Raw genomic sequence first — 24,227 nt, 5'->3', positions numbered from 1 at the left:
TGAAAGCAAATTCAATCTGTACAATTCCGACGGAAGAACTATGGTGTGGCGGAAAGCGAATAAAGAGTTTAATTTTGGAAATACAAGAGGTACAGTGAAACACGGCGGAGGCAGCGTAATGGTCTGGGGTTGCATTTCGACATATGGAGTCGGTAACCTAGTGTTTATTGACGGTATCATGGACAAAAATCATTATTTAAATATACTCAAAAATAATTTAATTCAAAGTGCTGAAAAAATGGGGCTTAATAATACTTTTAAGTTTTACCAAAACAACGACCCCAAGCACAAGTCACGTATTGTGCAAGAATTTTGATTATACCGCTGCCCCAAAATTCTTCATTCGCCGCCCCAATCACTGGACCTTAATCCTATCGAGAATTTATGGGATGAATTGGATAGAAAAATTCGAAAAACCCCAATTACGTCGATAGCTGAATTAAAACAAAGACTTGCAACTGAGTGGTCGAATATAACTGTTGAATATTTTTAAAAAATTACAAACAATATGCCAACCAGGTTAAGATATGTTCTTAAACAAAATGGTTATGCCACGAAGTATTAAACAAATTTTGTAATGCTAAATTACATTATCTAAATTGAAAAATTAATATTGTCCGAATATTTTTGTGAGCCAAAAATGGTACATTATTTCTTTTACTAATTTTTATTATGGAATTTATGTATATTTTTCAAATAAATTATTTATGTTTATCAACATTAATAGATCTTTTATTGCTAGAAACAATTCCCGGGACGTTTGCTTTATTAACAAAGGAATTATCAAGTCGTAAAGTTAGTTATAGCTAGTGTCCGAATATTTTTGGGAGTCACTGTATAGCAGGCCCATCCTCGGCTGGTTCGCACCGGGCCTAGATAAAAATCATCCGGGTAATTCCCGTCCTATAAAAGACAGGGTTTTCCCGGGACGTGGTAGCGGTCGAGTCGCTACAGCTTGTTTAAATCAGACTGGGATAGTTTAACCGGTGGATGTGTGAGGCAATGAAATTGTTTTAATAACTAACAGAAGACATAGGCATTCTCTATCTGAAAATGAAAGTATATGTTGGAACGAGCGTGTATCAAAACAAGCGAACGCGAGCGAATACGAACGTATCCGAACAGACGAAGCAGACGCGCTTTGTCTCACCTTTTGAATGTTTACAACTGACACGCAGTTCAACCGAAGTCCTTGCGAATATCGGTCGCGTTTAGCCTTATTCATCTATCCCAAAGCAACCAAAGTTCCAACAGTATATTTTTATTTCAATGCTATATTATTAAATTAATGATATTCCGGATAAAATACATCTTATATTACTCAAGACTTTATCAACGAAGATGTTTATGTTTTTGTGGTTAGTCCAGTCACTTTTTCAGTTGAATGTACCCAGCACGAAAAGTAACAGGAACGCTACAGGGTCAAATAATGACATTCGACCGTTTCAACCCTTGACGGTGAAGCATGAAATTCAAAGCCACGCGAATAACTATTTTCGACGGACAACCCTAAATATCCGCAACAAAGCGTTCAGTTCAAGTTGTCCAACGTCTAAATAATTTCCATCTTGTCATTTTTATAAGGCAAATGCATCAATCACTTTTTTGTCTTAATCCTACAATTATCGAAATTATAATCTTGTTTCCAACTTCACCTATTCGTGTTTATTATAAATGTATAAAATTCACGGTCTACTAATTATTCATCTAGAATCTAGAACGTTTATTTTGTTAATTACCTTACGTAAAGCACTGTTGCTTCATGAAACATATTCCCATATCAGGATATAATAAGAAACTGATCTAATAGAATCGTCACCCTGCTTCGCTAAATGTTGTTTGACGCAGTTCGCGAGCAATCAGTCGAACGTGTTTCCTAGCATCATCTTGAACAAATAGAGAGCAAAAGAGATACACAGGTAGATCAATATCGATCGAACTGGGTCTCGAGGCCATTCGTGTCGTGTTCAAAGCAAGATCTCGTGGGCCAACAGGTTCTTTAAAGCGGCTTCCTGTTCGAGGCTGGAACGAGAGGAAAGACGTATGGTTGGTTGAAATCGAATAAATGTCCCTTGCTTTGTCAGAAGAACGTGAGCGGTCGCTTCGTGTCGGCTTTTCCTCGACCGTACCGGAGCTTGCTGAAATGCTTGAAATCCCAGTCTCGTGTCATGTATCGTTAGGTACTTGTTGTGCGGAACATTTTACACACCGAGCCCTCTGGGTGGAATCACGGGCTGAACGTTGGCGGAGATCGATAAGGAAAGCACTTCAGTCTTTGTAAACTACAGTGGTATCTCCATAATAGACGTATCGCCGAGTCTGCCGAGCGACAGCATAGTACAAGTGCTACATTCTATGTAATGTCTCGAACGTAGAGAAGGATAGCGAAAAGGGGACTGATGTTTGTCGCTTCAACTCTCTGCTTCTCCTTTTTTTCCATTTGCCGACTTTTTCACGCCTGAAACTTTAATCGCTTATTACATAAGTAATTGTAATCGTAAGTATAAGTGGGTTACACCAGTCGTAGGAATAAAAATTGAGAGTTATGGTACTGACCCTTGCGACAATTATGGAGATAATACTCTGCATTGTAACAGTGAAGTCGGGTCCATAACTATTCAAAACGTATAGCCGGATAAGATAGTCAAAAATACCCTTGGACGAAATTAAAAAGCTAATGGTCCACTCGATAGGGCGTCAAGAAAAACCATATTCTCTAAAATTTTAACCCTATATCTTGACCGAGAGGGTAGCTATACGATAAAAAAGATTAGTTTTTGACTTACAGTAAAAATTCTACTGAAGTCACTGCCGACGTTCCCTACTTATGACACTCGAACACCTCATACCACTCAAGAACCGTCGTGTCGCGGTCACCACATTGTCGGGTATATCGGTGTGAGACCCGAAGACCACTACTAATCCAATTACAAAACTTCTTTATTTTTCATTATTTTTTTATGAAACTTTTACCAACATATTCGTGGCATTTTTCTGATTAAAATGATACCAAATATTATATAATTCCGATAATATTTACCTGTATAATGAACGATGAAAGTTACTTTCCATAACAATTACATTGACGGAAAATTAGTGTAAATGTGATCCAAATTATATCGCGTTTGGTATCATTTTAACCAGAATAATGCCACAAATATATTGGTGAAATTCTCATAAAAAAATAATTAATAATAAAAAAGTTAAATTTTTCATTTAAAAGCCTGCGCTCACGCCAGTCTTTGATCTTTTCCGAACGCTTCGACTCTCTGCGTCTCTTTCTTTCCCATACGCTGTCCTCCTCTGCGTTCGAAACTTTTATCGCTTGTTACACAAGTAAATAACATCGGAATTATATCATATTTGGTATCATTTTAATCAGAAAAATGCCACGAATATGTTGGTAAAAGTTTCATAAAAATATAACGAAAAATAAAGAAGTTTTGTAATTGGATTAGTAGTGGTCTTCGGGTCTCACACCGATATACCCGACAATGTGGTGACCGCGACGGTTCTCGAGTTTCGCTGTCAGCACCTCCGTACAACATCGTATTTCAAACGCGACGCCGGCGAGTACCTCCGACGTTCCCTACAGAAGTCACTGAAAAAGAACCAAAAGAGTGACTTCAGTAGAATTTTTACTGTATTTACTCTATTTAGTCATATAGAAAACTTCTGAAAAAATGTTTCACCAATATGAAACACCCAGATATATATATATATATATATATATATATATATATATATATCGTAATTAAATAAAATTTTTAAGTATGTTACGTATGGAGACGTGTCTCCACGTTCATTTCGATTAGAAGTTCTAATCTCTTTTCTGAGAACGAAAAGCGTCCCAACAGGCCCCTTGTTTAATAATTGTACTCCGGCTGGACGCAGCTGGCACGAAGCATGATTCAGTAACAGCACCGTACGATTTCCTAATATGGAAATCTTCAAAACATCCCCTTCTGGAATGTTTTGTCAAGATAGTCTTTGATAGGAAACATCCTGGCTAACCCTTCGTTTTACCCCTATAAACAAAAGATCCAGCTGCAAACCTTAAACTCACTAGAAACGACAAATACGAGTATGCGACCGTAAAATAAAACAGATACATTCCCCTCTCATTTTTAGGGTATATAAACCCATGCATTTTCATCCTCTTTGGTTAGTCGAGAAGCGGTTCAGTCAAGATTCAGACGCGGTGCAGTACTCGTGCAGTCACGTCGTGTCAAGTCTAGTGAGATCGGGTTAAAGTCCCTTTCGAATCAATTCGTAACCTTATAGATTCCGTCAGTTCGGTATATATTCTATTTGGCATTCAACAATCGCTATCTAACCCCGCATTGCCAGTGCGTCAACACCGTGCATCATTAGGTAACAATTTCTCTAATTGTACACTTACTACACCCACTCGCGACACAAACAATCACACTTGTAACTATTCCAAATCAGAATATATTTGTCTTGTTTGTTAACTCGCGTAATCTCCAACCTTTAATTATTGCCTGATATCCTAATCTAATAATTGAACGTTCCCACATGATACAATCTTACCGCTCGGATTGTATCCATGAAATTATGTATAAGTTACGAGGCTTACTAATCTTAGATTCAATTCAACGAAGATTTCTCCAACCTAGTGGCTCCCCGGTTTCGCATTGGGTGCGTCCACGAAAATTATACCATCCTAGCGGAACCCTGATTTCGCATTGGGTTCTTCCGTATCCTAGCAGCTCCCTGGTCTCGCATCAGGTGCGTCTGTGAGTTATCCACCTTCCTTTAAATCGGGTTCGCCGCGTGTCTCTCCTAGTGACTCCCCGATTCCGCATTGGGTGCGTTCACGAAGTTTCATCCTCCTAGTAGCTCCTCGGTTTCGCATCGGGTGCGTCTGCGTTTGACTCCAACCTCCCAGAGGTTCCCTGATACCGCATCAGGTGCGTCCTCGACGTCAACTATCCTAGCGGCTCCCCGATCTCGCATTGGGTGCGTCCGCGTACCTAACTAACAAATTGAAACCATATTCCTGGGGTAACAACCCCTCGCCGGCCTCTCGCGTTGCTCGCAGCCCTGGCTCGTAACAAGTATAAGCTGATAGAAGTATCAGGAGATGGCAAAAAATCGAAATCCTCAAAATTAAAAACAGAAAAAAAGTAACCCATACTTTCATATGTCCTTTTAATTATTAACGAGATGTTATCGAAATAATTTTCTACAATAAATTGGTCACGAATCAATTTGTCCAGTTAATAAACGTCTACTTTGAATGAAGGGCTGGATTGAAAAGATAATCGAACGGTGACACTCGTCTTCAGGGGCTGAATTGATATAATCAATAGGAAGAGGACAAGCAAAGGAGTTCGTCTCCGTGTTCTGCGACGTGAATTAAATTCTCATTTTGAGTCACCTTGAAGTCGTTTCAAAATGACAAGCCGGGTATTTAATAACGATCTAACGAACAAGATGGCGACGTAAAGCGAATAGAAGACAGCCCTCGCGTGTATGAATCATGAGATTCTTATGTGGAGTTAGTTGGCTAGAAGAGAAGAAAAAAAAAAGAAGCAACTCTGATTATGGTTGAACCTGTGTTATCGACAAACATACACGCTGCTTGCGTGATCGAAAACGCGGGTGGGTTCGCATATGGAATCTCGACCATTGCGAAAAAATGGGGAGGACACGCCGAATAATTTACATCGACCTGCGGGAAACTCCTCAGGGCAAATGCGAAATTCGGACTGCGTCGCCCGTGACGCAGAACTTTTTATTGGGACGGACCGACACGCAATTTCAACCTCCTGCAAATTTTTTTGCATTTCTGAAATTGCAATCTATGCTCCTGTGTGCGACTTCATTTCAAGTAAATAGTAGAAACAATTCATTCTAAACGAAAATTGTCGTGAAGAACATTTTTTAATAGTCAATGTAACCCCTTAAACTCATTCTCAAATATCGATTTGTTTAATAACACTAAAACTAAAGGCCGCGTCAAAATGACGGATTCAAAATTGTTTAATTTACGGGTGCCGAGATACTGTGCCAACGTATTCACAGAAGATCATTCAAGAAATATATTTGAATATATTTATGGTATGTTTATCGGAACAAAATACTTGAAGGTATAGTAGCTACTCATACCACGCCTGGTACTTGAATAATGATACAAAATAAAACAATTGAGTTACACAAGAACCTGCTGTCAAAACACGGAATTTATATATGTATCTCACTCAGCACCTACATGGTGTAGATGGAAATAAAACGATTTTTTCTCTGTAGAAATGTTCCAGCATGAAATGAAAGTTTCGTGTCCATTCGTGCGTCATTGCATTCTCTTGAAAGCCACTTGAAAGCCATGCATGCCCAGCTTCGTTTTCTCCGTCAAAATAAAACGCAATAATAACGACAATAAAGGCTAACGTTTCAGGCGATGCACTTTAAAATTTCGCTGAGGGTGACCGAAGCCGTCCCGATCAATCGTCTTATATCGAAAGAAAACTGTAGATGGTAATAAAATTTGATTTTGAGTTCGATAAAAAAATATTATGTCACTAGCATGTGACCGGCGTGTTGGTCAAAGTGTTAAAGAGAAATAAAATCACAGTATATTAGAACATTCGAAAAAGGGAAAAGGGAAAATGAACAGAGATAAAATGGTGTTCGAACATGTGTTAATAGAACCGTCGAAAGTTTCATTAGCCAAAAAATGAAATGCGTCTCGATGCAGTGCGGGCATCCGTCTGGAAAATGTCCTCACAACAGCGTGCACTATGCACGAATTATATATGCACCCTGAACGCACGATATTAACCATCTCAAAGCTTTGAAAAGTTTGAAGTGATTCGAAAACCGCGGCACAGAGATGGAGCTCCTTTTAGAGAGGCGAGCGTATACCGTGTAGCGACTATAAACGAAATTCCAGTAACATAGTCCGAATCGAAACAGCGAGCCTTCTGCTCGGGCCCCGGGCCCCGGAAGGGTGCCACGCGAAACGCGAAGACTTCTCGCACTCGGCTGAAGTAGAGGGCGGAGGTCGTTCCTTCGAGAACCGCGAAACGGAAGGGAGACACGAACGGTTCCCAGGTTCGGACACAGGAATAACGGGACAGCCCTTACGGCAGGGTGGATCTCCCAGGTCGAAATAACGAATTACGGAATTGGCTCTAGTTGTTTATTACAAGTCAGGGTGTAAAAAATACGCGGCCACGTGGCTGCACCCGAAAGCCCGCGCTCTTCATACAAAGTTAGCAAATAGGTGGAGGTTGCGCAGCGCGTAGTTGTCGTTACTAGAAAAGATCGCCGCGCTCGTGTGGTACTTCGGCACGAGGTAAACGTTCGCCGAAGCGAAACTTGGCGGAACGCAGATGGACGGCGCAATTACAAATAGACTGTCGCGATAGTTCCCGAAACGATACGGACGTTAACGCGTTCGACGAACGATACGCGAGCTCGCATGACCGCAAGGGCGCGAGGTCAACGTCGATACACTCGAACTACGCCGCGATACGGAAAGTTAACAGACTACGGTACGCGACGAATCGTCAGAGACGGCAGCTATAACGACAGTGATCCTTTGGTTGATAGTAACAGGACGAAAGGGTCCTCGTTGCCCATACTCGAAGCCTTAGTCCCGATTTTTCCTAATGGGGCGCGCTACGCACGCGATATCCTGAAATGCAGGACCGTGTCCTCGATTGGTCCTCGGGCCCCGGACCATACGCGAAAAATGATCACGACCGCGTTTTGTGGCTGAATGAAGGTCGCCCCAAACAAGACGGGCAAGATGCCGAAGTTGTTTGGGCGGCCAGATTCAAGAACACGGGCTAGAAATTTGCCGGTCAGGAATTGGTCTTCGTGCTCGAAATCTTTCCGGGGTCGCCCCGACGTCGTTGGGGCCATAACTTTGAACGTCCAGATGGCCTTTCGAGAGCACGTTGACACGTTCCCTGCTGTGCATGGCACAAAAAAAAGTTTTTAGGGGCTCCACAGCTCCTTAGGTAAACTATCGGTATCTCTCCTCTACAACATCATGGGGATAAGAATTGTGCCTGTCGCTTGGTGAAACAGCATCACACATCCTTATGTTATACGTGAATTACACAATTTTTTTAAGGAAATATCCAAATTAGGAAGGGGGTCATTCCATGTGAATTAAATCTTTTTTTGGGGACCATGTTTCGAATTTGGATGAAACTGAAAGATTGAGCCATCATTTTGTAATCTTCGAAATTGTTTAAAGGATACGGACCATCAAAGTTTGCTATTTGGGATGAGTTTTACGAAAACTGCCTACACAACACATTTTATACCACAGATAAAAGACATAAAAACAAAAAGATAAAAACAAAGATAAAAAACATTTTCTTTTTTTAATCATCATCGCAAGAGACTGTTCTTTTTAAATAATTCATCATTTTATATTCGAATGTGATTACTTAATGCAAAAATATTACTAATATCTTTGTTTTGCAAATTTTACCATCGGTTGAAGTGTTAAAAAATTTGAAAAAAAATATTAACAATTTTCATAACAAAATTTATTTTTAAAAACTAACAAATTAAAAACGAAATTAATGATAAATGAATGTTATTCGCTATCCGACTCATTCTCAGTACTTTCAATGTGATCCCTGTTCACGTTCTTCCAAACAATCTGGATCTATCTTTACATTCTTATTATTTTCGGATAGGTACGAAACGTATAGTAAAAGCAAATTAAGAATAAATAAAAATGATTGACATATTATTATTGCAAAATTGTTTATGCATAGAAATTATTATTATGATTATTAATAACAATTTCCATTCTCATATACATACGCATTTAGTGTCATACGCATTCTATGCAAAAGGAATGTATTTAATATCGTGATATACACGAATATTGAATTTTTCCAGTAAATTCTGCACCGTGACTGCGTCCGTATCCGCAGAGATTTCTAACGCTGCTCAATCTTGTCTGTGGGTTGCCCGTGGGCAACACGCTCCAGCATAGGCATCTCGGGGGTGTAGAGGGGAGTAAACAGTTCTGCGGTTTTCGGCACTTGGCCTTTGTTGCGAGGACCGTCGAGCGCCTCTCAAGTGGCCTGTCAGTTCGCTCGGTCCTTATGGACAGCGACTTCGGCCGTTCGAACAACTTCGACATCTTGCCCGTCTTGTTTGGGCGGACCTTGAGGCGGCGTCAGGACTGCGAACGGGGATGTCTAGTGCGCGACAGGGGCCTTCGTCCCGCGTCGTCGCCTCCGGGCTGTCTGGCCCGTGTGGAGTGGCTCCATTTTCCAAATGCATGTGCACATGACTTTTCTTGTAATGGCCATGGGTTTGTCGACGGGCGGTCCCACGAAGCGAGGTGCCCTTCGATGTAGTCGGGAAACTTGTTGGGAGCGTCCAGCACGTACCTGAAGCTCGGCCGTGCTTGGCGGGCGCGAAATTCGTCAGAAGTCGATCTACGATCGATACGGGAGTTCCTCGGGGAGCGCTTACTAACCTTTTGAGCATCCGTTTGGCGCGGTAATCGGCGGTCCAGTCCTTCCGATAGATCGCAATGGGCAGAGAAGTGATGTCGCAAAATTTGCAATGTTACAACCTATAAAGTGGCCCATAAGATGACCGGTTGTTGCACCTGTTGAGCGATGACGCGATGATCGTTTCGCGTTGCTCGGGTTCGTTTTCTAATTAACGAAAGACAGAACTCGTTAAAATGAATTTAGACGTCGTTCTTTTCAAAAGTTTATTTCGTGGTGAGGAAACTTGACAAGCTGGCGTTGTCGATGCGATTCTTCGCGTTTTAACGAAACTGGTACGGTGGCACAACGTTACAAAAATGGTGCGATGTCACGACGTTAACGATTGCGCGGTATTAGTGGTAAGAAGTTCGCTATGTTAGTGCTTGGCTGTTCTTATATCTACTTCTGCCCCCAACCACGGTTGCCTCCATTCGTCATTTTTCGCCTTTTGGGAGGAGTTGTCGAAATGGCATAGGTGCTGTCATTGGCGGAATTGAACGGTACTGCCCTTGCCAAGATTCACTCTCAGGTACTAATAGTACCGTAGGGCGTGAGGGTGACTCGATCGGACCGTTCCTAGAATTTGGGAGATGACCGTAGCAGACAATAAAACAAGGAAGCGCTTCGGACCTGGCAAGGTATATTGAAGTTAAAAACACGATCAATAGGATGACGCGGGCTGACAAACAGATGGGCCAAGGACGAAATATGTAGTTAAAAGTCAGAAGCTAAACAGTTATGTCCCATGGCTTCGAGGATTTATTGTCGCTATGTCATAAACGGCAGTTTATTCGAATTTTCAGGGTCCTAAACGGACCCGTCTCGGTAATGATGGTAGAACCGTTTTTTCGGTGGGCACGTGGTGGACACAAGGCTCGCCTAGCCTATTGTTAAAAAAGGTGAGGGTGCAGGTATACCCAAGGACAGTCCGAAAATCGTTAAGCGCATAGGTGGTGTGGGGGACGCATCGCAACAGCACCGAACTGTCGCAAAAGTTTGTTCTTTTACAGTCATGTCGAAATCGAGCTGACTGTTTGTTGTCCTGAGTTCTTCAATTATGAAAATGCGAAACCGAGAGGCGATCTTCGTCCATTATGAAATTGAATTATCGATGGGTATTTGAAAGCAAATGCGGAGGTGGCAAAGAGCGTCAGTACCGAAAGTAGTATTTCACTCATTATGCACTTTATATAAATTTTGAAGACAATGACAATTAGTCATTCGGCTGAGATCGGATTAATTTATTTGCATGTTTCCGGGCCGGCGAGAAACTCGTCTGGAATAGTCTTTAAATTTTCTCTGGAAGACCTTGTTGAACGTCATTTTGCAAGGTATACAATTTAATTATTAATTAAACTGCGGATTTCTCTGAAAAATAAAAATTCTCTGCAATATATCGATGCGACTTGTCAATAAATGGAAATTTCGAAATTTGCATCTCGTTATCGTGAGTGTTAACCTAATGTTATTCATATTACGTCCCGCGATTCGATTCGGGCAACAGCGCGAATCACGAGGCCGCGGACAAGACGTTAATAATAAATTCATCTTTTGAATCCACACGGCGAGCATGACCGTGTCTGACTCGGGACTCGAGACTTTCGGACGCGCGTAATTTATTGGCTGACATTCACCGGATCAGACTCCTTTGGCTGGCTCTCACCGGGCTAGGTCCCTTCGGCTGACGCTCGCCAGCTGTGTCGTCTAATCTATATATATCTATATGTCGGAGGTTGGTCGGAAGTATTTCCAAACGGTGCGCTCATTGCTCTGTTCACACGATCGGTTCACAATCACACGAACTAATTCCACCGCGGAAGCACAACTCGATCACACTTTGAACAATACAAAATCTCGCAAAGGACGGAGAGACACGTTAACGAGCCCACGGGTCACTCGGAACATCTACGTCTTTGGTTTTATGTCTCTCCGATGCGTATCTGACTCCAAAAATGCGATGCGACTCCGTACGAGGTTACGAGAAGAATGCCACGAGCATTCAAACAAACAACGCAACGTCGATCGCTTCTTGATATTGCTCTGGAAACCGAGCATGGCCTGTTACGACTCAAATTCGCTCAGGCTATCAGGAGCGTGTACAGCATAATGACAACAAAAATACAGAAACTATTCTCAAAAATACAAAGACGCTATTCCGCCACCCGTGGTCACGTTCAACAGGGCTCCAGGCCATATTTCCACCGAACCCTATCTCGCATCTCTCTTTTCGCAATCCGCAAAGAAATAAAACAATAAAACAAATGTTATAAGAGAATATTACAACGAGCATTACACGTCGTTGCCATCGGGCTACGTCGCTGTGCCTCGCCCCGACACATATATATTCAGCATATTTTAGTGCGTATATACAATTATATTGTGCATTATGTACCTAATACACGTGTTTGTAAGAAATGAAATTTATTTTTTTGTCACTCCAAGTAATAGGAAAATTAAGAAACAGTATTTTAGTTATTGTACAGAAAAATAGCCACTATCGTAACATCTCCAAAAAATTCATGTTATTTAGTCTCGAAAAAGACATCTGTAAGACCTCTAAAGTAAAACGTCTCGAGAAAGACGTCTTAAACGAGACGTCGTTTTTACGTCTGAAATGAAACGTCTTAAAGACGTATTTTCCAGACGTGTCGGAAAAACACCGTAAGCAATTATCCCCCTAAATTCTTCTCCTTTGACGCAGTTCTCATCTCTGACGTTTGCGGCGCGGCGCTGGAAAAGAGGGTGTCGTGTGCATACAGTTTCGCTGTCAAAGGGACGATAGGTAGTCTCTCACGAGTACTGAAAGGGTACACCACAGGTGGGAGGAGATACTGTTACCGCTAGGATGTTTCTGTTCCGACTGACGAAAATGATGGTATTTGCTGTGAGCACGTGGGTGGTGCGCACCGCGACATAGATTGTGTGTAAGAGACTCTAGAAAACCGTACGTACCTGTGTCGCGCGAAAGATTTTGCCCTTTCCGCGAATGGTGTTTTGTTTCCCGATAAACTGTTTGTCTCTGATCCCCGTGGCTGGAAAAATTGTGGCAGTAGAACTAACAAAAGTGAAAATACCTCTCCTCGCCTGTGACAAAATGTGGAAAATATAAAACAGATACTGTTGCTTAACATTTCTTCGTAAAAATGGATTCATATTATTTATTAATTGTATAATCGATGCAACAAAGCGATGAGGTAGAAATCGCAGCGGGCAGAAATAAATTAAATCAGCATACGGAAGGAATGTAACGATTTCCGATATTTCGCCGCCGATTAAATGACTAGTGGTCGAGCCGTGACTCCTGAAACTTATTACTCTGACGCAACAGCGAAGAGAAGCGAGGGTGGGGTCGACACGAGCGTGAATTCTACCAAATACCTGAAATTTAAAAGTTTTTTATATCATCCTATCGAGAGCATTGAATTTAAAAAATTATATATTGAAAGATTATTCATCCCAGGGTAAACGAACAATGATTAACAAGGCTGAGGATTTTATAAATTCGTGTTTCAAACGCAAAACAGTATAGAAGCATTTAGAAAATCTACAAATGATTTAAAAGGGAAATAAATTTTGTGTTTGTATTTTCCAATGAACGCAGGCAATATTGACATCGCAATAAAGTTCGCAATCTAGTGATTGATCTTTTACCCGGGCGATTCGATGACTCTTCCCTTTAAGGTCGATGCACATCTCACCGGCCGGCCGACCGGCCGTTTTTTCCCCGTTTATAAGCATTTTGGGGTCCGGGACAGCTATTAGAGAGGGTTCGAGAGGCTCGGAACAAAGGCACAGCGTGTCCTCTGCTACCAGAACCCCAGGGGTTCGCTGCCCAATGCTAGAGCCGGCCGGCTAGCCGGCTAGCATTCTCGACGAGAATGTTCGCAGGCTAGCCGGCCGGCTCGTAGCGTGGCAGTACGAAGACAGAATGAACATGCTTTATTTAAAAAACTATCAACCAGAACTTTTCTGAGTTCCTCGTGGTAATAGATCTTGTTAAGGAATTTGAACGTTGTAACAAACGAAATAACAATTTATTACCACGCTAACGAAAAAGAAAGAATATCATCTGACAATCTGTGCGGTGAAACAATTCGTCATTATTTATTTCAAAAGCTGTTAACTAGAACATTTCAGAGTCCCTCTTGGTAATAGATGGGGAATACTTTGTTAAGGAATTTGAGCGTTATTAGGAAAAAGCTACTAGAATAATTAATAATACGGTACTCCCTTTCGGAGCTATAGGTTCGAGCTACCATTTGTTGGGTTTGAGGGGAACATCTGTCGTATTTTAAATAGGCAGGTAATTTTTCTTGTGAATCAAAAACACATGTTGAATGTGAAAAATTATTAGATCTCGAGATATTTTCAAAAAATGTCATACATTTTCTTGTATTTAGTGAAATACAGCTACACTTTTTCAAAATCTTAGTTTTCGTACTCGAGTTACGATACGTGACTTGCTACTGAATTATGAAATGCTCACTCGTACAAATCGGTTTCTGTTATGATAACAATGTCGAAAGGGTGTTTACCTTTACAACATAGTTATGAAGTGTTTGAGTATCTTCTTCAATAAAGACATTTTTTGAAAATATCTCGAGATCTAATAATTTTTTTGCCATGGTACCCTAATCATTTTTTACGTAGAATGAAAGGAAGAATCTATTCTATTTAAAGAAATGATGCAATTGTTAATTGCACATGCACTGCAGCATCTAAAAAAAATTTAAAGGCCTACAGATGTAGTGCTCTTCGAACCATTTATCTTTCTCCTTTATCATTTTTTCGTAAATGCAATAATAACGGAGTTATGACTTGAAACAATTGTGTGGACCACCCTGTATAAGGATGTGCGATGCTGTTTCACTAATTGTAAGTGCCAGGAACGTTTCCTATTTCCATGGTGTTGTAAACGAGAGGTACGGATAGATTACCTAAGGAGCTGTGGAGCCCCTAAAAACATTTTTTTTTGTGCCACGCACAGCAGGGAACTGTCAACGCGCTCTCGAAAGGCCATCTGGAAAGGGTCGAGAGGCCAGAGAAGAAATTCGGTTCCAAAGCCTGACACGGTTGCCGCCAGTAAACGCTAGGGCCAAAACCAGGGTTATAATTTTGAGCCGGCCGGCCGGGCCGGTGAGATGTGCATCGACCTTTAAACGTGAAATATGCTGCATTTTTCGATTCCAATAACTGCAGATTACGTCCGGTCAACGTGTAAATAAATCATTCACACGACTATACACGAAATGCAATGCAATAAATGCGTCATTTCAAACGCGATTTTTATTTTATTTCCATAATAGTGAATTCCATGGATATTTGCGGGAGAATTGAGTTTTAATATTGATTGTTACATTCGCAAATTCATGCTTAACGGCGAATCAAGTCAGGTATCAAAAACACAGTGCTGCTCGCGATCGCAGACGCGAGGATGAACGGAAATTTGAATTTTTCGCGCCCGAGGGATTAATCGAGAACAACTCCGATTCAGCGGAAAACGGAAACGCGTCGAGTAGAGTTGCTGGGAATAAAATTGACAGCAATGATGAAAAAACGGAGAACATTGCCGATAATGCCGAAGAGGAGCTAGGAATTCGGTTTGGCGTGCTGCCAACCGCAGGTCGTCGTCGTTCTTGTAACTTTTATCCAATTCGTCGGCGCTTATCGTTCACGACAGCTACGCGAGCGGTAATGCAACATTTTGTGACAAAAATCTAGTGAATTGCCGAGGCAAGAGAAAAGCTCTCGGAGAAAAAAGGGGGCTTGCCGACGCGACGCGACGCCACAATAACCGGATATCGTCGCTAACATACGCGTACATTTGAAATATCTTTTAACGATTCGTGAAAACGTTAAATTTAAAAAACCGCTACCTTTTCCTTTGGTGGAAAATTAACAATTTATTATTTCCGCAATAGAATTTTTTCAATTTTTTTTCAAATTCATGTACATCGGAATATTTAACGCTTTTATGAATCTTTTTCCTTAGATAAAAATACGGGTTTTTTAAGACGCGACTGCTTTTTTGTTGGATAAATCTCAATTTCATGTATCTCGAATTGGTCTTTTCACATTTTTTAAAATTCATTTGAATCGAAATATTCCATGTGTTTAATGAAGCTTTTTGTCCGAATAAAAGTACAGGTGGGTTGAAAAGCCACTGAATATCAATTTAATATACCTGTGGCTGAATTTTTTGCGATTCAAATCCATTGCAATAGTGGAACTAGTAAACGTTCAATGTATTACCTCGCTTGGAAAATTCTTCTGCGGTGCGGAATATTTGCAATTTAATCTATTTTTAGTGTTTGAACAGTTTGAAATTGTATTTCATCGAGATATTCGAGCTCTTTTTTGGGACTTAGCGGTTGTACGGCCATCGGCATGAATCGATCTCCGGAAACCGTTCCCGGGCGTCGATTCTCGCCAGGAATATATTACAAGTTGCTTTAAAAGTTCGCCGATGTAACAACGATTCGCGAAATGTTTAGCTTAATTATTTTACCCAGAATCCTGTTAAGAAATTAACTTACGTGTCGCGCATAATGCTGCCACTATATTATACATACAATACTTATTGACTGGCTGGGTCAGAGTATACAAAACAGGGAAGAGACCGTGCACATGTTTTAATGATTCGTGAAAAGGTTGCGAATAAAAATTGTTGTATTTAAAGGCATAATATGGTATAAAACGTAAAATTATAAGGATATATCCAGGATATTGAGGATAGATCCTTATATTTGTGGGATGAATGGTTCATTGTGCGTGCGTGCGTGCGGGCGGGCGACCGGATCATGTTGCGACGGTCCGGCGCCGGTATGTTTGGAAAACTCGAGTGACCGAGGAGGCGTGAATGAAAAGTGTTTAGGTCTAAGTGATAGGAGAGTTTGTGTGTTTCTAAGAATGAAAGCGATGGATGCAAGAAACAGAGTGCAAGCGAGATGAATGCAAGGGGGTGAAAGAGTATAAAGCGTGGATGTTCGGGAAGAGCAGAGAGAGTAGAGTTGCGACTGCCTTGCGAGAAAGAGCGTTAATTGTGTCAGCGTTATATATCGTCATTTATTCTAAATATATTAGTATTCGGTAAAGTGTTTCGAAGAGATTAATCTCCCCATTTCCCAAGATTCCTACATATTCTTATATGTAGTTTATATATGAACTATGATTCGCGAGGGTGAAGTCGCTTCCCGTGGAGAAAATAGCTGTCGTGGAAAGGTGGGAGGGGGACCGACGGAATTTTACTGGAAGATATTGGCTTATAACTTCAGCATTCATTTAATTGCGATCTTACTTTTCGCTTCGACTTTCTGCGCCTCTTTCCTTCCCATACGCTGTCCTTCTTCGCGCCCGAAACTTTAATCGTTCATTACACAAGTAAATATCATCGGAATCATATTATATTTTGTATCATTTTCATTAGTAAAATACCACAAATATGTTGGTAAAAGTCCCATAAAATAATAATGAAAAATAAAAAAGTTTTCTTATTGGATTAGTAGTGGTTTTCTGGTCTCAGGTGAGATTGATAGAGAGAAGATGAAAGTGCGAGAGAGGAAGAATGAAAGTGAGCCTCAGATAAAAGGAACGAACGCAAGGGATGTCATGTCAGATGAGTGAGAGCCGCGAGCGAGTGAGTCCACGAGAAGTTGCGAGTTGTGAAGAAAAAATAAAAAGACATTAGCCTAACCAGTGTCGTCCTATTCAACCCCATACGCCACACCCAAGGCGTAGGGGTTCGTATAAAATATTCCTACAGTATTATACAATTTATTGTAATATATAATATCATTACAATGTAGAAACATTGTCCAACACACAAGTTCTGTTAGAATTAGTAATTAATTCAATTTGAATATTTAAAAGCTTTTTCAGCACAAAAGTGTTAATAATATCACCACTACCGCGAAACGCATTGAACTCAAACTTCCATAACAATTTTAATGCTAACCAAGTTCGTCATAATTACACTTTAATAAAAGTCATGCTCCAGTTGAAATATTTAAACCAGCAGTTGCAAACGCCAAGCAATATTCGGATCTCCAAACATGTTATTGCTTTCAAAATTGTGAAATGCACGCTTCATTGCGCGGACGAACGAATAACTGTTTTTTGTATTTTTATTAATTTCAAAATACCACAAGCAAGAATTATTTTTCAAATTACACATTTGAAATAGAACCTGTACCTGTCAGGAAAGAAACACAAAAAATCGTTGAAAATTGAAAGGTTCGATAACACTATTGACTTCGGGCATATCATATTCGAACGATTTCTTTGAAGCTATACAAATTTTGATTTCATAATCATTCCGGAAGGCAGATATTTCCTACTCAAGAAATGGGTAGTATAGGCGAAGGCTCCTTGCCAATGTAATTTTTCCAGTCGTTTGTCTTCATGAGAGCCGTCGGGACACGCGAGAAAGGGCGTTCACGGCAACAGAATGAGCTCGAAGGAAAATCCTTTTTCCGCATTATGCTCGCAACCACTCAAACTAGGGCAAGGGAGCCAAGTACTGTGGGGGTGCCAATTACCGTGCCTATATTAATAATATTTATTTTTAAAGCATAATGAATATAGGTATATATTAACTAATTTTAATGAAAAAATTTAATATTTTGTTTTAATATTCATTATGCTTTCGAAATAAGTATAATTAATATCGGCACAGTAATTGGCACCCCCACAGTAATTGGCTCCCTTAACCTGTGCGTTGACATTTTGTCGAATGTTTATACCCGTTGGAACGAACACAAGAACTTCGTTTCCTCGTCTCGCGGAATTATAAACTTTCTTGGGGAAGTATATTTTAGTATCGCCTCTCGACACACGTAGCAAAATTATCAATGAAAACCTTTTTCAACATTTCATTCGCTTGTTTCGTTACAGTTATTTACAATCGTTTCGTGCTGTATCAATCGTGTATGTCAGTTTACTTCGTCTTTACTAGTCCGCTTCATCGTGGGCTGGCTATACACGGTATAATGCAGATGTTACATTAAATGTTTCGACGCAACAATATTTCCAGTGTTCCAGTGAATTATGCAACGCTCATCGGCGAAATCCGATATTTGAGCTCGCAATGCCAAACAATTCTACCAAACTTAACATGCAGGTAGGTAAAAAGTAAAATACCGTCGAGTATAACGCGCTACGTGAATTACATGGAAATTCGTATCTGCTCAGCATTGGGCCACTCTCAATAACAAGGTGCTTCAGTTTCACGATTATTGAAATATCCTTGAAATGTAAATATATAATGAACTAAAATATGATGAAGCAAGGTCAATTAATAAGTTCAAGAGCTACCTTGGGAACGAATTGTAAATTTGCAACGATATACTATGGAACTAAATACACGGAATTTCGACAGCGGCGTAAAGCGGCGGCAAGGCCGCCACAGCACCTAAATTTTCACAGAAAAACAAACTTAAAAGTCGAGACCTGTACTTTTTTCTTCACAATTACGACCAATAGCAACTTAAAAAAAATTATTTATGCATTACTCAGTAAATTAATCCTTCTAACACTTAGAACAAATTCAAGCAGTTTGGTCCAATTTTAAAAAAGTTATTTGTTTTAAAATGGTCTACAGGATTAACGTAATGGTCTATTAACCCTTTGAGCGCTGAGGTGCCAGACGTTGAGCGTGCGCCGCACAGTGGGCAATTTGGACAAAATCGGATTCAAAAGCAAGGAACTTTCGATAGGAATGAGGTAGAGCGATGAAATTTTTTTTAAATGAAAGGTGCAACTTTGTAGAATATGGGAAAAATAGAGAGATTGTGGTACGAACGTTTTTTAACCTCGAGAAAATTGACCACTGTGTGCCGCGTGCCGCACAATGGGCAATTTAGACGAAATCGGATTCAGAATCAAAGAACTTTCCCATATTCTATTTTCCATATCCTATTTTTCCCATATTCTACAAAGTTGCAGCTTTCATTTAAAAAAAATTTCATCGCTCTACCTCATTCCTATCGAAAGAAATGGACGGTCGTCCGAATGGTTTCGTGAGAACGCATATGTAATATCGGTTATAATACAAAAACTCTTATTTACAGAGAAACTAATTTGGTTTATTAATTCTGACGATCCCAGTCTCCTATATAAACAAAGATATTATATATATATATATATATATTTTCTTAACAAATATACAGTTCAAGCAGCCTCGATCTTACGGCGTGATCGAGTTTCGCGCGATCTCGCAAGATTTCGCTGCTCCCGAGCTCCCGTTTCTTGAAAGGGAGTGCTGTCGCATCAGCGACCGGAAAATACAGAGCGAAGATTTCGATTTCCGTGGAATCTCGGTCACTAAAAACAGAAGAGACCTTAGCGTCGCGGCCTCTTAGGATCGGAACTTGACATATTATGTATTTCTGCCCGTCTGATCACGAAATGGTGTATTTTGCAATACATCGCCGAGGAAACCTCGAATACTCGTCGCGGAATTGTTTCTCGTAAGAAGTTCCCAATCGCGGTGATGGGGGGCAACTTTTGGTGCAGAGGGTCTGCCATTTTGGTTCACGTTTCGACTCGGAGTATATTACATTTTATGCAGGATCGAAAAGGGACGAGATTCTCTTAATGCTTCGTATATTACCTGTTATTCTGCAGTCAGTGTTTCATGTTTTTAAAATTTTTATTTATTCATTTTATTTATTCATTTTATTTATTTTTGCCGCTATTATCTAACAGTTAAAACAATTCATCTATAATCTTAAAAATGAGAAACACGTTCTATGTATTTTGCTGTCGGTAAATGTATACATTTTTTTAAGGTGGTAACAATATTGTTTGTAATTATAGATAACTATATTAACGTATTTAATTATTTTTGATGGACGTGTCCCGAATTAATAATGAATCGAAAATAAATTCTGGAAGGTAGGAAACTGTCTTACAACAACAACTCCTTTGCAATACTTGCTTTAACTACTGTAACGATGTAAAGGAAACTATTGACTTAGTTTCCAGAAGTCTATTGACTTCTTCTGTGTTAAATTTCGAGCGTAAAATAATTTAAGATGCCAGAAGACTTTACGGAATTCACCGCAGTAGAAAGATCGAGAGTTAATACTACAGACCGTAAGGTTTCACAAACTTATGTTTCCCAGACGCCGGATTAATCGTACTCTGTTCTACTTACTTCAATATCCACCAAACGAGAGAGGTTGGTAGGCCAAGTCCTTTAAAAATTCTCACTGTCTTAAAATCTATGTCGGTGATAAATAAATAAAATCATTTATTCAACCTTATGTTTGCGTAGCTCTAAGCACACATTTAATGTAACACAAACACGATAGGACATAAGAACAATCCGATAGTTAAGTTACCAATCCACCTTACCATCACACGTACCTTCCTGCTCTCATAATATCCTGCTAAACACCTCACCCGAAACGGCGCGATGACGCTCGGGAGTACGTAATCGCGTCCCGCGATCCCCATTCCTCGCGTTAACGCTTCCTACCCCACCATTCATTCATGCCCTGACTCACCCTCGCTCCATTGACCCACTCCGCACCGCACTCCTGACCAACAGGAATAAATCACATGGAGGACGCCCCACAGTGGGCCAAAAGCGCCAAAACGTGGCCAAAATAGGAAGGAGTACTTCAATTTAGTTCAAAATTGATACTCATAGGTTTCTCGGGTCGCTGATTATAAATCTGATGTCAAAATTACAAAAACCAAAATGGCGGATTCAATATGGCGGATGCGTAACCAAAAAAATTATTGGACTTTCTTAAAAATTGGTATTCCCATATTTTTCGGGCCGGCGAATATGAATCTGATGTCAAAATTGCAAAAAACAAAATGGCGGATTCAGTATGGCGGATGCGTAACCTAAAAAATGATTGGTCTTCCTTGAAAATTAGTATTCTCATATTTTTCGGGCTGGCGAATATGAATCTGATGTTAAAATTGCAAAAAACAAAATGGCGGATTCAGTATGGCGGATGCGTAACCTAAAAAATGATTGGTCTTCCTTGAAAATTAGTATTCTCATAATAGTATCTACTACAAGACTCGACAAGAATCTCCGTGGAATATTGTGGAATATACAACTTTTAGTATACATTTGTAAAATCTGTGCACTAAGTATTATCGTTCACATCATACATTCCAAACATTAATTAATATAAATCCAATGTTATTATTATGTATAGTATTTACTTCCAGGAACAGCATCCATCGTACACGCACAAAAATATATTCAATTTCCGTAAAACTGTAAGTTTGACACCTTTTTTTCACAACGTAGTTCACCGCACGAAAACTGCGAGACGACTGTACGAGATATTTGTACTCCAACCATTTAGCAGGTATAGGTAGTAAGACCCTTTTACCTTCGGCTTCTTATACAGTCATTACCTGAGAATCCAATACGGCAAGAGCCATACCCCTAACGTGAAATTTATTTTTTGCATTTTGGCCACGTTTTGGCGCTTTTGGCCCACAGTGCGCCCGCCCGAATCACGCTGGCTCCTGTCGACCATCTTCGAGAGAGGGCCCAGTATCAGCCCGCCGAGCACCAGGAGAATCCTCTCCCACAGGACGAGCAGCGTCGACAACACCAAGCCTAAACGACACAGCCGGCGAGCGTCAGCCAAAGGGACTGCCTGAAGAGCGTCTGCCGAAAGGGTCTGGTCCGGTGAATGTCAGACATTAAATTATGCGCGTCCGAAAGTCTTATGTTCCGAGTCAGGCACGGTTATACTCGCCGTGTGGACTCAAAAGCTGAAATTATTATTAACGTCTTGTCCGCGGCCTTGTGATTCGCGCTGCTGCCCGAATCGAACCGCGGGACGTAACATTTTGTATTTCCGCTCCGCGCAGGTCTGGTTAGTCCTCGTACACATCTGGCAGAGATGTGCAAAAATTTATGTAAAATTTTGAAATTTAATTTTCAGTTATCTTTTATTCGTACTCATTTTTCTCAGATATATATTCACCACAGTTTATCCGTAAGATACTCTTCACGATTTGTATTCGTCACATCCGTGGTTTATCGAATCTCGAAGTAACGGCGTAGCGCATTCAACGTCTCTAGTGGCGAGAAGTTATTTGAGAGGCGTTATTCGTAAGATACAGCTGATGATTTTCAGAGTACCTTTGACGATTACAGTGAAATCTCATTGTATGCCAGTGCCAACCTTGCGTTTCCAAGCCAATGGAAAACCTCACACCACCGCGGTGAGTGCGGAAGCTCGAGAGCCGTCGCGGCCACAACATTGTTGGCTATATCGGTGTGAGACCAGAAGACCACTACTAATCCAACTACAAAACTTCTTTATTTTTCGTTATTTTTTTATGAAACCTCTACCAACATATTCGTGGCATTTTTCTGATTAAAATGATACCAAATACGATATATGCAATTCCGATGATATTTACGTGGGTAATGAACGATAGAAGTCTTCCCATAACAATTACATTAACGGAAAATTAGTGTAAATGTGATCCGAATTATATCGCGTTTGACATCATTTTAATCACAATAATGCCACAAATATATTGTTGAAAGTCTCATAAAAAAATAATTAATAATAAAGAAGTTAAATTTTTCATTTAAAGGCCTGCGCTCACGCGGGCTTTGATCTGTGCCGGCGCACAGTGGGGTATTTGGCCCGAAAAGCCGGAAAAAGTCAATTTCAAAAATTTAACGTAAACTGTAATTTTTTTATTGCTCGAAGTTGTTGAATGTGTGTAGAACATTGTACTAAATTGTTTTTATTCATTTGTAAGTTTATGAATGTCTAAACTTAATCGAAAGTCGAGAGATTCTATGACTTGTATTGCCTTTCCAATCATGCTATAACATATCGTACATTTATTAGTGATTTTTACATGCTTTAAAAAAGCTGTGTAATTTTTTGCTTTATGGATATCTTTTAGGTAAGTATGGACTACACTCTCAGACTGTTTTCATTTTTTTATTATACTCATTTATAAAGTTATTAATATTTGTATATGATGAATAATTCAGAAATTATTTTTACAATTATAAGACTTCATTAACGATTTTATTATGGTTCTGAGTGAGTCCCGATGGTCTTTCTGGTCTCATTATATTCGGTAGAGATTTGCGATTCCAAGCTAATAAAGTTTGGTTCCAGATTTGTCCAGATTGACGTTTTGTAGCTAATTTAGTATTAGCGTTTAGAAGTGTTTTACGTACGCAAATTAATGGTAATAATTTAAAAATATTCTTAAAATACATATCTACTTATTAAAACATTTCATGATCTACATATTTTGTATTACAATAATAATTTACATCATTTTAACATAATTTACGTGTAAAAATACTTTTTCTAGCTTTTCGGTGCACGTACTCCACAAGCGCCACGATTTTTCAAGGGTTTCCGATAATCTGACGAAAAAAAAGGTTCGAACAAAAGATTAACAGTATTCAGATGTCTACAAATTTCAATACATAAAATTTCGGAAAAAATTTTTTTTTTACAAAAAGTGAGGATCAATTTAATTTTCTAACTGTTAAGATATATTTTCGATCTCATAATGTTATAGCTGATGTTAAGACGAATTCAACGACCACCTACATTGTGGCATTGAGCCTATATATAACGCTTAAATAATTTTTTCCGGTTTTTCGGGCCAAATACCCCACTGTGCGGCGGCCGCGACTCTCCGCGGTTCTTTCCTTCCCATACGCTGTCCTTCTCTGTGTTCGAAACTTTTATCGCTTGT

The sequence above is a fragment of the Halictus rubicundus genome, chromosome 12, assembly GCF_050948215.1.
Source record: "Halictus rubicundus isolate RS-2024b chromosome 12, iyHalRubi1_principal, whole genome shotgun sequence".
NCBI lineage: Eukaryota > Metazoa > Arthropoda > Insecta > Hymenoptera > Halictidae > Halictus > Halictus rubicundus.
The sequence above is the reverse complement of the archived record's forward strand: the minus strand, read 5'-3'. Positions refer to the sequence as shown.